The sequence below is a fragment of the Amblyomma mixtum genome, chromosome 7, assembly GCF_055824585.1.
Source record: "Amblyomma mixtum isolate Tamu chromosome 7, ASM5582458v1, whole genome shotgun sequence".
Lineage (NCBI taxonomy): Eukaryota > Metazoa > Arthropoda > Arachnida > Ixodida > Ixodidae > Amblyomma > Amblyomma mixtum.
This window is the reverse complement of record NC_143018.1, coordinates 68,498,158-68,511,665: the sequence shown is the minus strand read 5'-3', so window position 1 is coordinate 68,511,665 and position 13,508 is coordinate 68,498,158.

The following is a 13,508-nucleotide window of genomic DNA, read 5'->3' as shown; positions in this document are numbered from 1 at the left end:
TGTGGCGAATATCATAAAGGAAGAGCCTTGGTCAAGATTCTTCGGACTACATCGTTTCCTTTCCCATAGCACAGTTGAGCACTTCCGGAAGACCTTGTGCTCGAAAACTAAGAACAGGACTCCTCATACTGCAGAGCTATAGAAGTTTCGTCTTGCTTTAACAGCTCAAATAAACTCCTGAAAAGCAAATCCTCGGGCCTGGAGACTTATCACCAAGGGTGCGAATCCGAAACAGTGCCCCTCACTGACAAATTCTGCACTGCCAGCGTGGCTCCAGTGTTCAGTTCCTTTCAAAAGCCTCAGTTCCTAACTTAGTAGAAGGGGCTAAAAGGACGCTGCAGAAATTTATTCCCGTGTACGGTATTTGCAAGACATATCTGTGCGTGTTTATTTTTCCATGTACGACACGCCGTAATGAATTTAGGTTTCGCATGTATATTTTGCGTGTGCCAAAACGAACAAAAAGCACTGGCGCCACATCCTTGCTTCTTCTGAGCAACATTAGCGCTAATGCATATAAACTGCGCAGCAGTAAACTTTCTAGCGCAATCCCGCTAATGGCGCACTCTTTTTTACCCTTAAAGCCGCTGTTAGAGAACATTTCGCTCCAAGTCTTGCACTGGAGTGAAGCACCCCGTTGCCTATATCTTCTGCTCTATTTTTTTTTAATGTTGCAAGGGGATATAACTGTTCCGTATGTGGAAGATATCAAGCAGGGTCATTTATAGAAGTGCTCGTGGTCATTATTATAAACCCTAGACATACTGTGTGAGCGTTCTTCCATTGTAACTTTTCCTGACCGCCTGCCAAATGCTTTCATTGACCACTGAAGGACCACAGGTAACTGACGTTTGAGAGGAGGAACGGCTATGTTTGCTGAAACACTGTTGACATTCTGTTTCCATTCACGAATATTATTGGTTTTATATTCGGGTTCTAAGAAGTTGTATTTCGTTTTAAAGGGTTTAACGTCACTAAGCATGTCAGGGCATGAGGAACGCCTTTGGTGCGGGCTCCGGATAACTTCGGCCACCTGGGTTTCTTTATCGAGCACCGACATTGCGCAGTGTATGCGCCTCCAGCATTTGACCTTCGTTTAAATTCAAATCCGCGTCAAATCCGCGGCAGGATTCAAATCCGCCTCTTTCGGGTCAGCAACCGAGCACCGTAACACCTAAGATACCGCGGAGACTTCGGTTTCTAAGAAATTAATAACAGATGTAAACTGGAAACTTTTCAATTAAAATTATGAAATGGAAAATAAAATGAGGTTTATGGTTTATGGGGTTTAACGTCCTAAAGCGACTAAGGCTATTAGAGATGGCGTAGTGGAGGGCTCCGGAAATTTCGACCACCTGGGGTTCTTTAACGTGCACTGACATCGCACAGTACACGGGCCTCTAGAATTTCTCCTCCAAAGAAATTCAACCGCTGCGGCCGGGATCGTACCCGCGTCTTTGGGGTCAGCAGCCGAGCGCCATAACCACTGAGCCACCGCGGCGGCTGGAAAATAAAATGAAGTGTGTCACGCGCCTCAATCCCGTCTTACAGAATTCAAAGTTGAATGGAAAGCTCGCTGTGCTTTTGCATCTAAATTCGCCTCAGCAGTTCTACACAAATGAATACAGAGTAGATAACAGGTAATGGCGATTGCAAAGAGGGAGACAATAGGTATAAAGTGAGGGTTAGAAAGAAACGAAAGAGTGAAAGGAAGCAGGAATGAATAACAATCTGATTGGTTCTGTACTTATTGAACGGCACAGTCAGTGTGATCGCAACCATTTTTTAATTACCTTTTCCCGCGTGAACACATCTTCTTCCTGCTGCTTGCTGCTTGTAATCTTCTTCCTTAGCGCGTGTAGGAGTCGGTTAAAGCTCAAGGTTTACACTGAGCCAACATCCTTAGTTTACACTACAAAATGTTACCTTACTTTGGAATAGCTACATCGCCAATGTCTGGTTGTCCTTCAGCGGCCATATTTTGCCCCCTTCGGTCAATTGTTGCGGGCGAGAAGGGCGTTTTGAAAGCGCTGTCGGGTGGTAGTGATGTGTCACATGTTGCTGACGTCATGAACTGCTCTGGCGTCGCAGAGCGCCTGACTCAAGTACGATGTGTATACCAAAAATGTGAGACCCATATAAACGCCATTTTTCGACACATCTTGTCGGCGTTCCATTGCTGTGTTTAGGTCACTTGTGTACAGCGTCCAGTGTGGTGAGTCTTAACTTCGCCTAAATAAAAACTTGCTCCTCCTGGCTGTCAGCCTAGCATCTGTACAATGCACGTCGTCACTAAACCGAGCACATTAAAATACTGGTAAAAAGTTGATAGGGGCTTAACGTAGTTAAACCGAGTAGACCTGCGAAAGCAGGTCTTCATTATTCAATTAGAGGGGCATTTAAACTCCGCCTTAGGGGAGTGGCATGATAGTAGTAGTAAAAGACCTTTATTCGGCCATAATTTACAGGCCGAGCATGTCGACCGCCTGGGCGACCAGAAGTCTCTGTTCTTCTTCCCCTTCAGCGCCAAGCCAGTCGAGCCAGATGGTGATGGATAGAGAGGGTGGGGGGTAGGAACCCGACTGCTGAGCAGCCGGGCTATAGAAGAGGCAATGGGCCAGGCCCGCATAGATACAGGGGCAGTTGGGACAGGGAGGGTCCGATCGATAGCGATAGAGAAAGTGGCGGGACGGGGTGATAACTGCATTCATTTGGATGTGCCGAAGAAGACGAGACTCCGGCACCGTGAGTGATGGATGAGGGGGAAGGTAAAGGCGTTTGTCGAGGCAATTTACGGCAATGAGCTGGCCCATCATCTCGCCCGCGACACACTTTTCCGGGCACCGTTGATCCCCTGGCCCAAGCCCTCGGAGGACGGTGGGAGACTCACCCTTCGCCGCACCATAAAAGAGGTCTACCTTGGCATGATATATTTAGTTGGTTAGTGCCCATATATGCTGAATTGGCAATTCCTACTTAAGGTTCATAGATGGCGGCGAGCCCTCATATACCCCTACCAGCGCAGTGGCGCAGCGGTTAAGCGATGCGCCACTGCACTGGCAGGTGGCTGTTTCTATCCCAGCCACCCGTCGGGATTTTGCGACCCATGTTGCTTTTCCCGAGCAACCTCTCGCGCAGATGGCACGACGCTCCTCCGAACTTACCCGAGCTTACCCGAGTACCTCGTGTAAGCTCGGGCAGTAACTCGGGTTGCTAGGCAACGGTGACTCAAGGTCGTTTGCTAGCCGCACCGCCACGAGCATACGTAACGAGCCAAGCTGGGCTCCAGTAGTGTTGCTTCCGCAACAAAAAAACAACAGCTCTGTATGAAACGGTGTATATGGACTCCAAACCCGTTTTACACTCGCGCTAACTTTTCAGCGGAACATGACACGCAATACGCTCTATTAGGGGAGTGCCAGGCTGCGCGATTATACTTGGTTACCACTACTGGACAGGTTCACCGTTATAATAGTCAATGGATGAATGAGGGAGTGGACGTTTTAATTGAATTATTATTTAAATTCTTGATCAAAGCCAAAAACGAAACCTTGCCCCGGCACCAGCATATTTTCATCCTTAAAAGTAAGGTAATCAGAGCCGGAGATATAGGAGAGATGCAAAAATTCGATGCAACAGAACCTTTCATTTTGTTTGGCACTCTTCCAGGTTGCTATAGTAACTGCTTCAGTGAGCTCTACAAAAAAACAGAAATTTCTGCTCTAAGGACACGTTTTCTGCAACCGTCGACGGTCTTCGGAAGCACGGATATCACTACGCTTGTGGCGATAATATCAAGGTGTGACCTGCTGGCTGTAGAATACATGGAGACAAGTTTTTTTTTTGTCTCAGACTTGTCTTCCAAAATGAAGAATTTCTGCTTTTTCAAGGTTTCATAGCCCCTTTTAGCATACATTTTTCTGGGTGTTGGGCATGAGATCAACGCGGCAACACTGTTACGTCCACACAGAAGAGCTTTCCTATACAATTGCAGGGTTTCTGGTGGAAGTCAGCAGTCGGCGTATTGTGCAGTCTTCCACACACTTGTCTGGAACATTCGCTCTGTTCTGCACTGATGACAATCGCGGGTGCCTGGTCGACCCGATGCACTCCTAAAGACATGAGGAGTTAAATGTGTTTCATGGGAGTGTGCACGAAGGATAAAGTCAGGTTTGGAGCACTAGATAACTCGTAAATGACAAAAGTTTACTCCGTCGTGCGCGTTTCGAGCGCTCTAGACAGGTCTGTGGATGACTGTACGTAAAGTTTAATTCTTGTCACAAAAATTTTTTCGAAGCTTATCCACTTAAGGCACACAGTCCGAACCATGTGCGCAGTCTTCGCCCGGAACAATGGATCGCATTTTTTCATTTCAAACATAATGGTCGAAAATGAAAAAGGTAGTGCTTGTCATCTCGCACCTTTGATAGTCTGTAAACGGATAAGACGTCTATTGGCCGCTGGCTGTATACAGGAATTTACGGTAATCCTGGACCAAGGTATCTTGCCTCGCTTTTATGGGCGGGAACCGCATGTTGGGCCACTTATATAATTCACGGCTTATGTGGTGTCACAGTTAGCTGGATAGGTTACCCATGTTTTACACGTAGGCTCTGTGGAAGAGGAAATGAATAACAGGAATGTGTAACAGATAAACATGAAGAAGGCAGCCTCAATGCGGTAGAGGGGCTGCCATGAGACGATGAGTGCAAGTGCATTTGCTACGCACACACACAAAACAAATAGTTCACTTCAACTCAAGAAAGCTTGAAACATTGCAAGGAGTGACATAGCAGGTAGTGGTTAAGTGGCATTGTTCAAAAAGTTCTTATGAAGCGCCTTACGTAAACGTTATTATTAAAACAAAATTACCAAATTAATGTTCATCAAATGAATACTCTAAAAAGGTCGCAGCACTCCGTACACATTTTGTCGACACGGTATCCAAGAGCAGATTGCATAAGGCAATGGACTGTAGTACTAAGGAGTACTTACTAAATACAATCGTTTCCTTCACTGTTTGCGAAAAATAGCGTGATGTTAAATTTAAACGCATCTAGAACTGAGATAAATTAAGCCAGTGTGAGGGAGCTTGGATGATGCGTCATCGCTTAGAGTTGATCTTTATCTCACCACATTGAATGTACTGGCAAGCGAAGCCCCGCAGCACTACGTTGAAATTAAATGTAGCATTTTCTCTCCCTATTCTCCGCCACCAAGTTAACAAAAAACAAATTTCCCTTCAGATTATGGGAAACGCATACTAGTAACGAATATACGACACTGCAGAAGCAAACGCGATCTCGTAGTCTTACTGACCACATATCGGCACTAGCTCACTTTGAGTATTATTAGCCGCCACTTATGTGGCGTTCCTGGGGTTTGCATGAACGAAGCTGAATTCGGATGGTCTGGCTTGGTTTATGGGGTTTAACGTCCCGTGACTCTGGCTATGAGGGACGCCGTAGCGAAGGGCTTTGGAAATTTCGACCGCCTGGGGTTCAGTAACGTGCACTGACACCGCACAGTACACGGGCCTCTAGAATTTCACCTCCATCGAAATGTGACCACCGCGGCCTGAATCCGGATGGAGTGCATTTTCGAGACAGAATGTAAAAACTTTCAGGAAGAGAGGAGAGCACGAGGCGCTCCTATCCTTCTCAATGTCAGCTGCTTTCCATGAATATTGTACTAGATGCATTGTACGTCGAGTTTATGTAAACACAAAGATAAATCTCGTCATCGCTGTATCCGCGTTTGCACCTACTACATGGTCCGAAGTCCAGCATTACTTCCCGCGAATGAAGTTATCCATCCTTAAATACGTCGACGCTATATCCGTATTCAAAGTCAACTAACGTGCCGCTTTTGTTTCGGTTGTTAGGTAGCTTTTCCAGTAGCTACAAAATTTATCTTTATAAAATATCGAAAATTGATGACTGAAAATTTACGCTTGGCCTCAAAGGATCCCCCTCAGAAAAAGACATTTCTTTCTACCTAGACAGCAGGCAGTACAACGCTTCTTCAAAACATGTCAAGGGACTAACCGAAGCAAAATCTCCAAAAATTATTGTCATAAAAGTGCAGGTGCCATCCTATTGCTTCAAACTAAAATATGCTTGTAATATGAAGGCGCCGAAAGCCACACGCACACACTAGAGACAAGAGAACGGGATAGAGCGCCACTCACAACTGGTTTATTTTGCAGAACCCACGCACATATATACACTCAGCCAGCTCCTGCGCAAGGAACATATTTACGCATCAGTTTCTACATGATAACGATCGCTCATAAACGTTTTTCCGCCTGATACAAAGAAATGTAGAAATCATGTAGAAATTGATGCGTGAATTTGTTCTTTGCGCAGGCACTGGCTGAGTGTATATATGTATGTGGATTCTGCAAAATAATCCAGTGTTGAGTGGCACACTTTTCCATTGTCTTGTATTGTGTGTGTGTGTGGGGGGGGGGGGGGGGGGGGGCGGTTCGCAGCCTTTAAATTACAATGAATTACAAAATAGCTCATCAAGACGTTCTCTTAAATATGCTTGCAGATGACGCGAATCTCGAGAAAGGTATGTTAGGCGTTCCTTTGGAGTTTGAATTTGTTTTTAACGTCAGGACACCAGTTTCATCAGAATGAGTTAATCAAGGTGAAACCTCCCAATGATATCTGCCTCCCAGTTAATTGCGTATCAGCAACATCTCCCAAGAAAAAAAGAAACAAACGCTATGATGATTTTTTTTCAATGCGCGTCACTTAGCAGAACGAATTCAGAGTAGATAACAAAAGTTCGCGATAACTGAATTTGTATGAAAATGTGTATGATAGCAGTCATGTGTACTTTACGAACATTGCGCATTGGGGCGACGCAGCTCACAAGCGCCGCAACTCTGCTCGCCTCACGCATGGAAGATGCTCGTGTAAGCGTATCATGAGATATGCTCACCCTTTAGGCTTAAAATAATAGGCTCCTGATGTCCATATAAAGAAACATCATTACAGCCTAAGGCTGGCATTCACTTTAAGTTGAAGGCTGTGGAATGCATTAGGCACGTTGTGGCTTTAGTAAAAAGATTAAAAATGCTATGAAAATGCAGACTGTGGAGTGCGACCTGATGTGGACCGGTCTCTTATCGTACATAGGGTACTAAGCATTCGTTTGATTACAGTTCTTTTCAGCCTTTCAATTAATAGTCCAAGATACCATCTGAACCATTCGCGGAAGTCACAGTTGTCATCACCATCGCTGCCCGCGTTTATCGGCTATCGAGAGCAATTTATCGTAGTGACTACTCGATTTTTCATACCAATACCAGGCAAGGAAAACGGGTTTTTGCACACGTACTTTTTTGAAGCATCATTTCTGTGGCGTGAAGGAAAAGGCAACACGCACATTAAGTATTTTAAACTGAAAATAATTTTTTTTTTCAGGATTCTTGTCGGTTGCCAGTTTTATAAGCTCACTACACCTCCTTGCCATACGGAAGTTCTTCAGCTACCATGATTTTGGAAGGCTTCTGCAAATGTGCAGTCAGGACGGAATGAAACGCGAACAGAGCATGTCAAGAAAACCAAATATTTTACATGCCTAGTTTCAGCTGTAGCGTACAACTAGCCTGATTCATGTGTCTGGATAAAGGGTCCGCCGAAGTGCATAATCGTAAATAAGTTGTAAAGGAATATGTCTCTGCAAAGTAGAAATGTATGAAATATGCGTGTTGGCGTTTCATTCCGGCCTGACTGTGCGTTAGCCCAACTCATCCGACATGTCCTTCGGTTGGCCGAGCCAGATTTGGGTGTTAGAAAGTGTGCCGTTCACACCCTAAGTTTGAAGGTGAAAGATGAGTTTCAAATACCGATCAATAAAATTTTTTCATAGATAGGTATGAGGGTGCTTAGATGATGTTTTCTAATTCTGGTAAAAAAAAACAATGTTAATCGCACACGCTGGACGCTATAATGACATGTTAGCACGCATCCGGAAATCAGAATACGAACCGATCACAACGAAAGTAATGACAGAATGCGTCTCCCGCGTAGCTTCTATCGATCAGAAGAATCATTATTTGATGAGGTAAGAAAGGTACCAGTGCCTTTCAGACGGGTTTTTATGTGGTATTTAAGTAAAGCTGGCGGTCATCTGTGTGCTTTGCTTCTTTCCTAGAAAGCGGAGTGCAGGGTGAAGCACAAACGGGAACAGTGACGAGGAAAACAACACATACTTTATTTCCATGTTGATGGCATAACACTTCAGTGCACAACAAATATTGTCGCCGGTCTTCTGCCTCTTCTTCTTCGCGCGTTACATTGCAATACTGTCATCATGTCAGCCCAACTGCGTCCATTGCTACAGGAAGGCCTCTTTCGTAGAAAATACAGTCATGCTCAAACAAATCAACGGCGTGTGTACCTCGCTAAACGAGACAGTCGAAGGCTGTGTTAACCATGCTAGTCCAAGTTAAGGCACAAGAATAAGCAAGTTAACCTCCAATGCCAAGAACGCATCGATTTGGTACGACTCGTAGTAGCATAAATTATTCTAGCTTTGTCTGGTGAACGCCGGATGGTCGATTCGTGCCAGTTTGGAGAAAAAAAAAACGTGCGAGGGTAAACAGTATGTGCTCGCTTTCCTTTGCGCTGCTGGAAATCGTGGACACGTACAGAGCCATGTTTAGTACATAAAGGCTTGTTTTTACCTATATCAGACAATTCCGCGAGACTTGCATGGTGAGTGAACACTTTTTTCTTAGCGTTCCCGAAATATACATGAAGTATGCTCCTAAAAAGGACCTAAATCTCCTTCAAGCCAGTTTGCTGAGCCAGCTAGATGCGCCAAAGAAATATTACCAGCGGCTGGCTGCCGCTTGTCATCTTTGCGTGATATAAACGGCATGGTTTCACGCATATACCACATATAGAGAAACTTGCATTATATATTTGTGCTCACTACAAATATCACAGGTGCTTTGAAACAAGCCGAACTCATTCGCGATTTCGTACCTGGTGAAACTGCGCTAACTTTACAACCATGCGAAAAAAATGACTTTGAGCCTTACATTTTCTTCCTGCAATCTACCTCCTGAGTACAGGTGATCGGCTCAATATTGGAAATGTATTGATGAAGGCCGGTTCAGCAAACAACCTGAGTGGAGCCATCTATTTCCAATATTGGCCCGATTACTAGTGCTGATAGGAAAGTAGGCCAGTAGGACACATTCATGAAAACTGCTAAGCGTTAGCACAAAGCACGAAGGAAAAGCAGCGCAAGATGATTCCTTCTCTTGAGACACTTTGGTCCAGTGTGACGCCACTCGCAAACTACGCACATTTCGTAATACATCACCGCTCCCCAGCAAGCAAGAGATGAGAGAAACGACCATATTGATGTTCCTGACATCTGAAGAGGCTGTTTTGCCTTTCGCTGCGTTCTTTACGACCGATTGTCTACCGCGCTGTAATTACAAACAAGCATAAGGAAGTGAGCCACAACGCCCGATAAAGCTGTGGGCTTCTAACGCGTCCTTGTTCGACATGATGCTGATGCCGAGAAGAAATATTATTGCTTCGCTGAAGCAGAAGAAGAAAACTGTTTATGGGGTTTAATGTCTCACAGCGACTTAGGCTATGAGGGACGCCGTAGTGAAGGGCTCCGGAAATTTCGACCGCCTGGGTTCATTAACGTGCACTGACATCGCAAAGTACACGGGCCTCTAGAATTCTGCCTCCATTGATATGCGACCCCCGCGGACCGGGATCGAACCCGCGTCTTTCGGGCCAGCAGCCGAGCGCTATTACCACTGAGCCACCGCGGCGGCACGCATAAGAAGAAACCACAATGGCGTGTGATTCTATGAGAAGACTAACAATCCGAAATTAAGTGTTTTATGAAAGATTTTACCCTGGTAAAACAACGTTGCTGTGATAGAGTATGAGGAGCTGCATTCATGTAGCAGTAACGCGAGAAGCAGTAAAGTTATCATTTCCATTTCTTTGTATCATGCATCCTTAATTCTTAGATAGTTTTATTCGCTGCACAATAATTCATCCTCCTGCGTCAAGAATCCCTTTTATCAGGTAAATTTATTGCTGTGCCAAAATAAGCGGCTTGTTTTGAAAGTTTTAACCCTCGGAACAAGAAATTGAGCGGAAAATCGGGTATTAAAGGGAATATCAGAATACCAGTTATTAAAGAGAAGCTGAAATTGTTTTTCAGAAATTCGAGGGTATTCAGGAATTCCTTGGGGTGTGTGAAGCTTTCAGTTAAAGCATGCAAAGTATTTATGCACTAGCATTTAAAATGGTGACGTAATCGTCGATTAAAAGCTAGACGATTTTCAGGCTTCTCCTCACTGTGTAGAGACGTGCGAGAAAACTCTTAGTGATGTCATTGTTGCCAAAATTTCAGATGACTGATGCCTTCACCTGTATGCTGCTGCGCGTCGCCCAATGCCGCCAAACAATGCTTCGTGAGCGTCACCTTCGATGGCGTTAGATTTCTTCCATGGAACAACCATTTCTTTGCTCGAAACGTAGCGCCGTCATGCGTGACGTCATTATAGGGGCCTCTGCCTGTCTCTGTGCACGACAGAGAAGACTGAAGACCGACGCCGCTTTATTCGGCGATTACGCCAGCATTTCAAATGTAAGCAGAAACGTTTTTCTACACTCTACCTACCTTTTTCACTCATTCGGCTCTTTTAAACTCGTGGAATTCTAAAATCTCTTCAGTTGCCATTCAAAGTAACCTTTATTGCGCATAAATATCCATGTTTGAAAAGCCAATCAGAAAGAAAGTAATCACGTAATGGCTGCGTTCATAAGGAGTATTAGGCGTGATCTTCCTGTGAAGGTTAGTTTTACGTGACCGAGAATGATTAGGTCTACTGTAGTGCTCTCAGGTCTCCTTTTGTGCGGAGAATTTTAAAAACAAACAATTTTGCAAGCAAATAGATGAAAGAAACGCAATAAAATATTACCTAAGGCCATAACTCTTGCGAAAACTGCCGGTAGTGAGGTTCTAAAAGTAACCGTTTAAACAAAAATCGATCGAATGAGACAGTTTCATCGGCAAAGTGGTCATTTTCGCGGGAGAGTGTGTTCACGCAATGAGGACGGCCATGTAGAAGCACTCGAGCTGTGTAATCTGAATTAATGGCTTTTCTGTGTATGTGCCCGAAACGCAGAAAGAAAAATAAAACTGCGGTAAGTATCAACGCTGCATACCGGGCGCCACTGTTTGTAGTGCGCGGACAATGGGCACCTAATGTATTGGGCTCAAGTGTGACACCCATACGTTTAATTTGAGAAAAGTTTATTGTACTTGTTGTAATAACATTATTAACCTGTCATATGAACGACAGAAGAAGGAGAACCTTTCTGAAGTCCACTGATCTTCAATTTGAATTTCCTTGATTCTCGAGCTGATGCTTGCCGCTTTTATTAATGACGTAAGGTGTGTTGCTTCAATAACTACGATCATAAAAATCCCGAGACAAGAAATCGTTAATATATTAATGACTCCTTTTAGCCAGTGTTTGTTTTTGCAGAAAATTAAAAGACATTGCCGTCAAGATGATATAGCTTCTTTGCGCGCTTGCTTCATAGCCTGTTCACCGCTAATAACTACTTCCAGATGATAAAAAAATCTCTGCCTCTCCCGTAAACGAGAGTAGAGTAAGCATGAAATGTTTACGGGCCTAATGTCATCTCGGTGGACACCCGAACCGCACCGTACAGGAAGGGAGGAACGCCACCACCCGTTCAGCGCAATGCCTGGCCATTTGAACGCAAGGTTTTTTGAGGAAAGGAAATGGCGCAGTAATTCTCTGCCATCTCGGTGGACACCCGAACCGCACCGTAAAGGAAGGGAGGAACGCCACCACCCGTTCGGCGCCTTTGAACGCAGCGCTTCTCCCCCGGATCACGTATGACAACGAAGTGTAACGTGGCATTTATGTGCTTTTTGCACGCGTTATTAGAAATCGGAAATTATAATTCCGTGCATTATCAAACCCACAGCTCCACTGATATCTTGATAAACATTGAGAAGGCACTGGCAGCAGTTATTTTTTGTCTCATTTGGAGACCAACCGGCGCTTGCATGCCGGTCGCGTAGGAGGGCTTAGAGAGTCTCGTTAAATCTCGTTAAAGGAGTATCCGTCCTCGCTTCGGCGAGCGCGGCTTCGGCCGCTTATCTGATTTCTCCAGCAGCGTCCGCTCCGGCGGACGCAGTTGTTGCTGCGACGCGCGTCTTTTCTTGCCTTTTTCTCTTTCCTCTCATCTCTTACCTCTCCTCTATCTGCACGTGGCAGCGGTGGTGGCTTGTCTTGAGCCAGTAGCAGGCCCGTGCAATTTCCTTTTCATCCTTCTCTCAGTCACAACAACAACAACAACAACAAATCTCGTTAAGTCTCGTACGGTGCCCGGATGTTCTCGTTTCAGAGCCCGGATGAGTGGATTTCAGTGCCCGGATAACTGGAATTCAGTGCCCGGATGAGTGGATTTCAGTGCCGGGATGATGGCTCTCGGTCTCGGCGTGACGTCACCACACTGCCGACAACGGGAGCTAAAAGCATTTCATGCTTAAAATAGGAGCTAATCTATTCTGAACATTAATAGCGCGTAGTTTAAAAATTTCACAACACTTTGCTCTAGTCAGTACCACGAGCTGAAGTGCAGGGGATATTGGCCGTCTTTTTTTCTCTCTCTATCTCTCCTAAGGGATAACCTATCACTCGTTAAAAGCAAAAAAGATATCCGCCTGCTCACTGAATAAATATAACTATGCGTGGTGACGTGATTGCTTCCTGGGATTATAATCTTGGAGTTCAGATAGGTCAGGTTCCCGGACCTAGCGAGAGAAAACGGATTATTTACGTCAATTTCCTGAGCCGTTTTTTTTTGGCAGTATCTTGTAGATAATAAACTTATTGCAAGACAGAAACAGCTGCGCGACAAATAGGTAATTGTTCTGTGGCTGCGACCTGTTTTCCTAGATAAACTTACCGGCATTAATTTTTGTACAGGATTTTAGCGTAGGTCAGCCAAGTTAGTAAAAATTGCTCAAGAAGAGAAGACTGCGCTGAAGAATTGGGAAAGCTGGTTTCATTGCAAATGAATATTGTTGCGCCGTTCTCTGCTTCAGCTCTGCTTTTTGCTGTAACTGGTCAGAGTGTTTAGTAAACATTTATGTTAGAAAGTTGCCATTGTCTTCTTTCATCGTGCAAAAAATGTGGTCTTTCGGACAAAGACCTTGTGATTATATAAAGTTCTCATACGATGACGTAATTTTAAGCCCTGGTGATAACATTTATTGCTATCTTTTTTCGCTGTACGATAGTGTACTCACCTGTAATTTGGTCAGAGTGTTTAGTAAACATTTATGTTAGAAAGTTGCCATTGTCTTCTTTCATCGTGCAAAAAATGTGGTCTTTCGGACAAAGACCTTGTGATTATATAAAGTTCTCATACGATGACGTAATTTTAAGCCCTGGAGATAACATT